Genomic DNA, 8,822 nt, shown 5'->3' with positions numbered 1-8,822 from the left:
GGCTTTGAGAGTTTAAAACTTCACCTCACTTTCAGTTCACTCTCTGCTTTGTGTTTGCGGATAAGGACAAGAGTACTCTCCTTTCTACCCTGGCCACCAAGCCTGCTATTGGATGTCCTTTTATCCCCATCATGTTGGACTTGTACTCCTCTGGAACTGTGAACCCACATAAGCTCTTCCTTCTGTGTCAATGGTATTTTGTCATAGCAATAGGCAAGCCATTAGCATAATCAAAAGGAAAAAGAAAAGGTTTGGGTTCCTGGGTTCATGGATTTTCATCCATGACAGTCTTGGCTCTGTTATTTCTGAACATACACATGGTAAACCGGAACATTAGTCACAGATGATGACAAAAAAACAATGTGAATAAATATTCTTCAAAGCAATGCCCCCAAGGCCTATTTTCAATAGTTAGGTCCTACCACCGAACAAACCATTCAGCTTTGAACTCAACAATAGGTTTATCAACTGATAAATTTAAAATGCTATGTCTCAACCACCTCCCAAGATCTCTACTGGTTGAGGGGAGTCTTGACCACATGATCCTACTGGGGACATTTCACATGCAAAACAAAGTTCCAACTAAAGCCAGAACACTTACTGTTGAATATTTCATATTCAAACCATAATTCCAACTAAGGTTGGAACAGTAAGTCATTCCCCCTGTCACATAGACAACTATGACTAGTTCAAAGTCTTACAAACAGGTGCTAAGGACTTCCTCTCTTTTTCGGCATTGTCTCCTATGCCACTAGGACATTCATTCTTTGCTTTGTCCTTCTTATCTTTTAATTATATTCTTGAGTTTTATTAGGGAGCTTAACTGTTTAATCCTTCATGAGTAATATATATAATTTTTATAGCATACCCACTTGCTATCAGATTTCATTTTTATTAGGAACATCTATTCTAATTTCTTAATTTAGATTTAGGACTACTGTGGTTATTATTAATCTTTGCTTCCTTTGTCTTTTATCTTATCTCGAGTTTTCAGCTGTACTAACCCTCTGCCTTAGTTATCACATTTTGCTTTACACTTAATCCCAAATGATCAAAATGAGTGAGAAACCATCCGAATCCGTGACTATCAGCAACTATCTTTCCTTTGCCAGCAGATTGATGTGTGTTCTGATGAAATGATCCTTAGATTGCTATGCTTTTGCTCTCAGTGTTCTTGAGAACTAACCTATTTTTTCCCTATCAGATAAGATGTCAGACACTGAGTGTCCTTTTCTTCATGAACATCTTACTGTTTTTTTATTAGGAAGCTTATATGTCTTTTGGGTGATTTAAGAGTTTCCACTCAATAAGATTTAACACAAATCTTCTTCCATTTTTATGACTAGCAACTGATAAGATAGCTTTAATGTTCACTTATCTCATTTTGGTGGGTCATACCTGTAATCTCAGCACAGGGAAGTCTAATACAGGAGGAATATGATAGTTCGAAGCCAGCCTGGGCTATATAGTGAGACCTGTCTCACTGCCTATGCCTTCTTCACTTCAGAAAGAAACTAAAACAAAACCATTCTCTGTCTCTCTCACACACACACAGACGAAAAGCTTAAATTTTTAATCTTGCTTTCTTCTGACATGACTGTTTCCTAAATTGCGTTTATGCTATCTTTAAGTCTTGTTTTCATTCACATTTAGCTTATGCTAGTGCTTTTTGGTGTTGTTTTGAGCCACCCTCCCCCTTCATTCCTGTTTAAGATTTCAACAGCATCTGAAGTCTAATTTACATGCAGAGTGTTTTAGTGCAAAGGAATATATTGTTTCCAGGGGAGTTACTTCCTATCCATGCCTCAGAAAGTCCTTCCTCAGATGTACTGTTTTAGTAAAGAACTAAACCAAATGTTTTGCCATTCTACTGTGTGCAGGCTGTTCCTCTCAAAAAAAAAAAAAAAAGATAGTTCGTTCCAGAGAGAAAGAACTTTGTATCCATAGATAATGCGTTCCTGGACAGAGGAAAAAAAGTATGATACAACTGTCATTCCAGCCAAAACTTCTGCTCAGTTAGTTTTGGGGTGAGCCCTTAACTGCAGATGGCTCAGTTGGAATGTAATTACACAAAAGCTGCACTCAAAGGTATTACCATGATTTTAACACATTCTCCTAGTTAAGGGAATCCCTAGCGAGAACTTACAGCTGAGGGCCTGATTTTGCCTACTTTTGGACCCAGTGGAACAATTTTGTTTTTCTTAAAGGGAATCTATGTGGTGTACCCTGTACACCATAGCTTCCCACTCATTCATCCTTAAATACTTAAGACTAGACAGAATAAATAATGTCTTTGCCTTTGTAATTCTCTTCTTGCTACATGCCTAGCTTCTGTAAGTTAGTCATTATAACCTGTTATGTATACTTTTAGGGGCCTACCATATCTGTTGTTAGTAGTGCTTCCAGGTCAATAATGGCGTTCCAACAATTAGTTCAAGCACCAGTAGGGCTACCATTGAATTTCTTAGTGGTGTTTGTATTCTTTTTATTTGTCTAACTCCTTTTGCTTTCATAAGTCTTCAAGTCTTCCCCCCAGAAGACAGTCAGGAGATATTATTTCCAGTCTTATACTATATCACCACACTAAAAATGCCCTCTTCTGTTAACATTTTAAGTCTTTCTTCTATCACCTAACTCAATATTCAGGTGATTCTATTGTACACATGTAAATTGCTGATTTTTATGATCTATGAGCTATTTTTTTTTTAAAAATTAACAGTCTTATGGACATTTTTGCAGAATTAGTCATACTCCCAAAAGAATCCTCCCATATTTATCTATAGTCTATTTAAAATCCAATCCCAAACATAATAGTGTGGTTCTTTCATGACATATTGGCTGGGGCTGCTCCCAGCTATTTTAGGAAGCAATCTCCTTTTCCCTTAGTAGGTCTGGCATACTTCTGACAGAGTGGTATTAACCATACTTAATGGTCTAGAATTAGAAAGTTCTTTCTCTCTGGAACGTACTATCTTTAAGTTTCCACTTTGATTTGTTTTCCAAAGCGCCCAGTTGTGACAGTGTTCTAGTCACAAACTCACACACAGTGAGAAGAAAATGGCCTTTTGGGGGGGGGGGGAGGAACAGCCTGCACACAGTAGAATGGCAAAACATTTGGTTTAGTTCTTTACTAAAACAGTACATCTGAGGAAGAACTTTTTGAGGCATGGATAAGAAGTAACTCCCCTGCCAGGTCTCATCACTATCTGGGACTTTAAGTCTCTTGAGGGTTAGGTGCATCTTCTCTCATTGAGGCCAGACCAGCTAGTCCTCTCCTGTGTATGTGTTGAAACCTTGGACAAGCCCCTGTATGCTACCTGGTTGGAGGCTCAGTGTCTGAGAGATCTCAGGGGTCCAGATTAGATGAGACTGCTTGTCTTCCTCTGGGGTCTCCCTCCTGCTCAACTTCTAGCTTTTCCCTAATTCAACTGCAGGGGTCCCTGACTTCAGTCCATTGATTGGGTGTATCTGCATCTGTCTTGATAAGCTGCTTGGTGGGTCTCTCAGAGGGCAGCCATGCTAGGTTCCTGTCTGTAAGCACACTGTAGCACCAGTAATAGTGGCAGGCCTTGGAGTCTCCCCTTGAGACAGATCCCATGTTGGCTTGGTCACTGGATCTCCTTTCCCTCCATCTCTTCTCTATTTTTGTCCATGCAGTTCTTTTAGATAGGAACAATTTTGGGTTAGAGTTTTTGACTGTGGGATGGCAACCATATCCCTCCACTTGATGCCCTGTCTTTTTACTGGTGGTAGACTCTATAACTTCCCTCTTCCCACTGTTGGGCATCTCATCTAAGGTCCCTCCCTGTAATTACTAACAGTCTCTCACCTACCAGGTCTCTGGTACTTTCTAGAGGTGTGAGGAACGGATGTGGCAGCGGTCCCAAGATGGCGCCCAGGACTGCAGCTAAGTCTTTTGACTTGCACCTGACTTCCTCATACACCTGAAAATAAGCCACGACCATCGTGAGAGCTCCGCAGGTGCACCATGATGCTCGCAGTGTAAAGTCCATATTTGGTGGAGTCATGCCCCTGCCGCCCTGATTGGCTGAAGCTGCGTGCCTGGTGAGGTGATGTGGCCTGCTGTGAGTGGATGGGGCTAAGAGTATATAAGCAGGGCTCCCTGGGCACCCGGGGTCCCCGTAGAAACATCAAGGTGTTCCTGCAATAAAGGCTGTTGAGAAGAATCCAACTGTGTCCTGTCGTTCTTGCTGGTCGAGAGCAGATCCGACATAGAGGGTCCCTCCACCTCCCACCTCCCAAGGATGCCTGTTTCCATTAATTATGCTGGCCTCAGGGCTTCAGTCCTGTTCCCTCCCAAACCAATACCTGATCATGTTCTCCCTTTCCCCTTCCCCTCCTTCTCTCTCTCACCCAAGTCCTTTTCTCCTTCTGTCCCCTATGTTTACTTTTTTCTCCCTCCCAAGTGGGATTGAAGCATCCTTATTTGAGCCTTTTGGTTTATTAACCTTCTTTAGTCCTGGGTATTCTGTACTTTTTGGCTAATATTCACTTATTCGTGAGTACATACAATGCATGTCCTTTTGAGTCTGAATTACCTCACTCAGGATGGTATTATCAAGTTCCATCTATTTTTCTGCAAAACTCATGATGTCCTTGTTCTTAATAGGTTGTAAATGAACCACATCTGGGTTGTTTCCAGCTCAGGCTTTCACAAATAAGGCTTTTATGAACATAGTGTTCATGTGCCCCTGTTGCATAGTGGAGGATCTTTTGGGTATAAGCTCAAGAGTGGTATAGCTGGGTCTTCAGGTAGAACTATTTCCAAGTTTATTTCCAAGTTTCTGAGAAATCTTCAGATTGATTTCCACAGTGGTTATACCACTTTGTAATCCCACTAGCAATGGAGGTTTGTTCTTCTTTCTCCACACTCTTGCCAACATGTGCTGTCACCTGAGTTTTTGATCCTAGCCATTCTGATTCATGAGAGGTGGAATCCCGGGGTTGTTTTGATTAGCATTTCCCTGATGATTAAGGATTTTGAACATTTCTTTAAGTGCTTCTCAGCCATTTGAGATTCCTCTGTTGTGAATCCTCTGTTTAGTTCTATACTCCATATTTGATTGGGTTGTTTGGGGTTTTCCTTGGATATTAACTTCTTGAGTTCTTTATGTATTTTGGTATTAGCCCTCTATGGGATGTGGGGTTAATGAAGATTTTTTTCCCCATTCTGTAGGTTGCTGATTTGTCCTATTGACTATGTCCTTTGCTTTCAGAAACCTTTCAATTTCAAGAGGTTCCATTTATCAATTCTTGCTCTTAGAGCCTGAGCCATTGGAGTTTGGTTTAGGAAATCCCTTCCCACCTCAACATCCTCCCCCTGCCAATGAGTTTGAGTCTCTTTTCCTGTTTCTCTTCTCTCAGATTCAGCATATCTGGTTTTGTGTGGAGGTCTTTTATCTACTTGGACTTGATCTTTGTGTAAGGTGGATCTACTTTTATTTTCTACATGCCAACTGCCACTGAGACTAGCACCATTTATTGAAGATGCTTTCTTTTTTCCATTGTAGATTTTTTGCTTCTTTGTCAAATATCAAATGTCCATTAGTGTGAGGTTTTATTTCTAGGTCTTCAAGTCTATTTCATTGACAAACCTGTTGTCTCTATGCCAATACTATGCAGTTTTTATCACAATTACACTGTAGTATAGTTTGAGGTCAGGGATATCTATTCCCCACTCCACCCCCAGAAGTTCTTTTATTGTTAAGAATTGTTTTTGATATCCTGAGTTTTTTGCTTTTCTATATGAAATGGAGAATTTCTCTTTCCATGTCTTTGAAGAACTTTGTTAGAATTTTAATGGAATTGGTTTGGATCTGTAGATTGCTTTCGGTAGGATGGCCATTTTTACTTCTACCAATCTATGAGTAAGGGAGATCACTACATTTTCTGAGATTTTCTTCAATTCTTTATTAAGAAATTTGAAGTTCTTGTCATACAGATCTTTCACCTGTTTGGTTAGATATTTTATAATATCTGTGACTATTGTGAATCATGTTGTTTCCCGATTTTCTTTCTCAATCTGGCTATCATTTGTAGAAAAAAAAAGGCTACTGATTTGTTTAATTTTATATATAGCCACTTTGCTGTAGTTTGTATCAGCTGCAGAGGTTCTCTGGCAGAATTTATGGGGTGACAAGTTTATTATTATATCATCTGCAAATTATGATACCTTGACTTTTCCTTTGCCAATTTATACCCCCTTGATCTCCTTTTGCTGTCTTATTGCCCTGGCTAGAACTTTCAGTACTATATTGAATATATATATCTCCCATGGGGAGAGTGGGGATCTTTATCCTGTTCGTGATTTTAGTGGTATTGCTTCAAGTATCTTTCCATTTAATTTGATAATGGCTGTTGGTTTGTTGTATATTGCTTTTATTATGTAGAGATATTTACCTTGAATTCTTGATCTCTCCAATACTTTCAACATGAAGGGGTGTGGTATTTTGTCAAATGCTTTTTTGGCATCTAATGAGATGATCATGTGATCTTTTTCTTTGAGATTGTTTCCATAGTGGACTAACTGAATGAACTTTTGTATATTGAACCAACCTTGCATCCCTTGGATGAAGCCTACTTGATCATGGTGAATGATGGTTTTGACATGCTCTTGGATTTAGTTTGCTAGAATTTTATTGAGTAGTTTTGCATTGATATTCATAAGGGAAATTGGTCTGATGTTCACTTTGTTTGTTGGGTCTTTGTGTTGTTTAGGAATCAGAGTACTTGTGGCTTCATAGAATGAATTAGGCAGTGTTCCTTCTGTTTCTATTTTATGAAATAATTAGAGGAGTGTTGGTTTTTAACTCTTCTTTGAACATCTGGTAGAATTCTACACTAAAGTCACCTGGACCTGGGCTTTTCTGGTCCTGTTTAGGTAGCTTACCTGCTCTTGATTTAAGTTTTGTACTTGGTATCGGTCTAGAAAATCATCTACTTCATGTAGATTTTCCAGTTTTGTTGAGCCTAGGCTTTTGTAGTAGAATCTGATGATGTTCTGAATTTCTTCATTTTCTGTTGCTATATCGCCCTTTTTATTGCTGGTTTTGTTAATTTGGAAACTGTCTCTGTGTCCTTTACTTTGCTTGGGTTGGGCTTTTTCTATCTTGTTGGTTTTTCTCAAAGAATCAGCTTTTGCTTTTGTTGATTCCTTGTACGGTTCTCTTTGTTTCTATTTGCTTGAGTTTGGCTCTGAGTTTGACTATTTCCTGCCAAAGACTATTTCCTCTTGGGTGTGTTTGCTTCTTTTTGTTCTAGGGCTTTCATGTGTGCTGTCAAGCTGCTAGTGTATGCTCTCTCCAGTTTCTTTCTGGAGGCAGTCAGAGCTATGAGTTTTCCTCTGAGCACTGCTTTCATTGAGTCCCATAAGTTTGGGTATGTTGTGGCTTCATTTTCATTAAATTCTAAAAAGTCTTTAATTTATTCCTTGACCAAGTTATCATTGAGTAGAGCACTGTTAAGCTTCCATGTACATATGGGCTTTCTGTTGTTTTTGTTGCTATTGAAGACCAGCCTTAGTCTGTGGTGATCTGGTAGGATGCATGGTATTATTTCAATCTTCTTGTATCTGTTGAGGCCTGTTTTGTGACCAATTATATGGTCAGTTTTGGAGAAGGTACCATGAGGTGCTGAGAAGAAGTTATAATCTTTCATTTTAGGGTGAAATGGCTGGACTTTATATGAGATGTCTGGCCAGGCTAGGTGCAAGGGTTCGGGCAAAGGGGAGAGAATGTGATCAGGGAAAGGGAAATGCCTTTACCACCTCAGCTGCTGATGTTGCTACCTTCACTGATGTTGCTGCCTTCGCTCTAAGATGCCCCACTGTTTGCTATGCACTGGGTCAGGCACGGTTGAGCTAGTGGAATGCTGGCCAGCCAGTTGAGGGATGTGGGGGAGCTTCTGGTAGTGTTTCAGGAGAGCATACCTCTTCCCTGCAGGCAGTGTTACAGCTCTTCTGACAGAAGCTCTCAGACAATGGAGTAATTCTCACACGCCTTTACTCCTTCTATATAGGATCCTTATATATAGTTTTGGGGTGGGTCAGGGTTTGACAGTTGGTGCTTCCTATTGGCTTGGTCTGAGAGGCTGGGATACCTCATGTACATGTGGGAGGGCTTGGGGTGCTGCCCCTATGTGAATGATGGCCACAAATCTCTCTAAAGGGGACTGTGGGGGCTGTGGCTATGTGACAGGTGCCTAGCTCTGTGAGCAGGCAAAGGTCCTACCGTCCCTTCAGGGTCTTCAAGGTTTCTAACCTTAGATCAACTTTAACAGGCTTCCTCTCACAGTCTACCACCCCACAGAAAAGTTCTTTATATATCTGTTAAATCCATTTTGTTCATAACCTCTGTTAGTTTCATTGTGTCTCTGTTTAGTTCTGCTTCAATGACCTGTCCACTGGTGAGAGTGGGGTAGTAAAGTCTCCCACTATTATTGTATGGGGTTAAATATGTGTTTTGTGCTTTTAAAGTTTCTTTTATGAATGTGGATTCCCTTGCATTTGGAGAACAGATATTCAGAATTTAGACTTTCTGTTGGTGGATTTTTCCTATGATGAGTATGAAGTGTCTTTCCCCATCTAACTTAATAACATTTGGTTGAAAGCCTATTTTATTGGATATTAGGATGGTAACTCCCACTTGTTTCTTGGGACCATTTGCTTGGAAGACTTTTTTCTAGCCTTTTTTTTTTTTTCTATTTTATTAGTTTTCTTTTTTTTTTCTTTTTTTTTATTAGGTAATTTCCTCAATTACATTTCCAATGCTATCCAAAAAGTCCCCAATACACTCCCCCCTCCA

Source organism: Mus caroli, chromosome 1 (genome assembly GCF_900094665.2).
Source record: "Mus caroli chromosome 1, CAROLI_EIJ_v1.1, whole genome shotgun sequence".
In the NCBI taxonomy this organism is placed as follows: domain Eukaryota; kingdom Metazoa; phylum Chordata; class Mammalia; order Rodentia; family Muridae; genus Mus; species Mus caroli.
This window is presented reverse-complemented; position numbering follows the sequence as displayed.